Source organism: Humulus lupulus, chromosome 9 (genome assembly GCF_963169125.1).
Source record: "Humulus lupulus chromosome 9, drHumLupu1.1, whole genome shotgun sequence".
Classification (NCBI taxonomy): Eukaryota; Viridiplantae; Streptophyta; class Magnoliopsida; order Rosales; family Cannabaceae; genus Humulus; species Humulus lupulus.
Genome location: NC_084801.1, coordinates 178864245 through 178867025, shown reverse-complemented (window position 1 = coordinate 178867025; position 2781 = coordinate 178864245). Strand labels below are relative to the sequence as shown.

Here is a 2781-nt window from a genome sequence, read left to right as displayed (position 1 = left end):
CATTACGACAATTTATGATTGCATTAGATGTAGCTAAGAATGGTCTACCTAAAATGATAGGAATTTGAGCATGCATATTTTCCACAGGTTGAGTATCAAGAACAATGAAGTCAACAGGAAAATAAAATTTATCAACTTTTATCAAAACATCCTCTATAATGCCTCTAGGAATTTTTACAGAACGATCGGCTAATTGAAGAGTTATAGAGGTAGGTTTTAGCTCACCAAGACCAAGTTGCTTATAAACAGAATAAGGCAATAAATTTACACTAGCACCCAAATCAAGTAAAGCTTTGTTAATAAAATGATCACCAATAATGCATGAAATTGTGGGACACCCAGGATCTTTATATTTAACAAGACTCTTATATTGAATAATGGAACTAGCTTGTTCAGTTAAAAACGCCTTTTTAGGAACATTAGTGTTTCTTTTAACAGTACAAAGATCCTTTAAAAATTTAGAGTAGGCAGGAATTTGTTTAATGGCATCTAAGAAAGGAATATTGATACTAACTTGTTTAAAAACTTCTAAGATGTCATTATATTGGCTGCCTTTTTTAATTGGAAGTAATCTTTGTGGGAATGGGGCTTTTGGAATGAAAGGATGGATTGGAGTTTCTTTGTTTGATGAGTCATTGAGATTAGAACTAGGAGGCTGACTCTTTTCTTTTTCTTTTTCATTTTCAACCTCGGGTATGTAATCGGGTTTGACAATTTTCTTTCCAGACCTAAGAGTTGAAATTGATTTGACTTCTCCATTATGACTAGACTTTCCTATCTCATATTGACCTTTTGGATTAGGGATAGGTTGACTAGGGAATGTTCCTTTTTCTCTATCAGCTAAAGCAGTGGCGAGTTGTCCTACTTGTGTCTCAAGTTTGGTAATAGATTGAGATTGATTTTGTAGGATTTGTTGGGTGGATTGCATAAATTGTTGTAAAGTATCTTCTAAGGAAGGTTTTCTTTGTTGCGGATATGGTTGATTTTGTGGGGCATGAGCTTGGTTTTGTGTGTTGTATTGGTGCCCTTGATTCATTTGGGGTTGGTTTTGTCTCCATGAAAAGTTCGGATGGTTTCTCCAATTTGGATTGTAGGTGGACGAAAATGGGCTATCATTTGGTTTCCCATAAGTATGAAGTGCATTGGCCTCCTCAGAAAAGGCTTCTTGGTAGGAAGGGCATGATTGGGCATTATGGCAAGGACTAGAACATATAGAACAAACATCTTTTCTAGGTTGAATTGGAGAGTTTATAGTTTGGCTTATGGCTAAAGCTTCTACTTTTCTCGCTAATTTATCTAAGGATGTTCTTAAGTCTAATTCTTCTTTTACTTCATACCTTCCTCCTCTTTTTGGTGAATTAGTTGACCTAGACCTAGGATCAAAATAATTCCATTGTTGTGAATTGACAGATAAATCTTCAAGGGCGTCCCACGCCTCTTGTCCTTGAAATTTTAAAAATTTTCCAGTATGCATAGATTGAATCATTTGACGATTAGAGGGAGTCAAACCATCATAAAAATATTTTACAAGTCTCCATTTTTCAAAACCATGATGAGGACATTTTAATAATAAATCTTTAAATCTTTCCCAACATTCATAAAACTCTTCATTATCTTTTTGAAAAAACTCAGAGATTTCTCTCCTTAGACTATCAGTTTTAGACATTGGAAAAAATTTCAACAAGAATTTATTATAAAGTTGATCCCAAGTAGTTATAGACCCAGTGGGAAGGGAATTTAACCAAGCTTTTGATTTGTCTTTTAATGAAAAAGGAAACAATCTTAGTTTGACCGACTCATCAGAAAAATTTTGAAATTTAAATGTTGAGCAAATTTCTAAGAAATCTTTGACATGCATGTAAGGATCCTCTCTATCTAACCCATAAAAAGATGGCAACAATTGAATGATTGCTGGTTTAAGCTCAAAATGAGTAGCAGAAGTTGTAGGTAAAACAATGCATGAAGGAGCATTAGATGAAATAGGTGCAAAGTATTCAAGCAAAGTTTTTTCAGGCACAGCATTTTCATCAACAATATTAGCAATAGGTTCCATGATGCTCAAATTTTTACTAACACTTTCAATTTCAAACAAAGATAAACGTCTTTTTACTAATCGTTTTTTAGAGTTACGTTCCCAATGATGCATACAATTTTCACAAACAAGGCAACAATGATAATCTCAAACAAGCAATTTTCTGATGTGGAAGATCAGTTAAAACCGCAACCACAGAGCATACTTAGAATTTTTAGAGATTTCACAACAATAATTCTTATGGTTTACTTGTCCCCAGGCCTATTTGATTCCACTTACTCGCGCACTACTAACAACTCCCCGAGGTTAATTAGTAGAGGCGGATGGGAATTTTGGTCAAATTTCCTTTAAGCAAGAATTGCTTATGGTGAAAGGACAAGATTTAGGTTTCTCTTTTTTTTTTTTTCAAGTATTTTTCACAATATTACGCTAAAATATTAAAGAAGACAAAGAAAAATAAGGCAAAAATTAAATAAGACTAAAATTTAAGCAAGAGTAGGGAGGCATAGCATGCCATCAACCATAACAAAATTAAGGTAAAAACTAGGAGGCACAAGTGCCATCAACTTAAACATAAGATAGATGACTAGGAGGCAAAAATTGCCATCAACTAGCTAGGAGGCAACATTGCCATCAACTAGTAATTTGCGGAATTTAAATAAAATAAAAATACAACAAAGTAAATAAAGAAAATTACACAAAGGTTAGGAGGCAAAAATTGCCGTCAACTAACAAAGATATAAAAGAAA

General features: G+C 33.7%; 1 non-coding gene across 1 annotated transcript; it reads left to right on the top strand.

Moving 5' to 3' along the window:
• Positions 1 to 1544: 1544 nt before the first annotated feature.
• LOC133802707 (small nucleolar RNA R71) lies at positions 1545 to 1651 on the top strand. Its single transcript, XR_009877452.1, has one exon. It is a non-coding gene; the product is annotated as a small nucleolar RNA R71 (small nucleolar RNA).
• The last annotated feature ends 1130 nt before the right edge of the window (positions 1652 to 2781 follow it).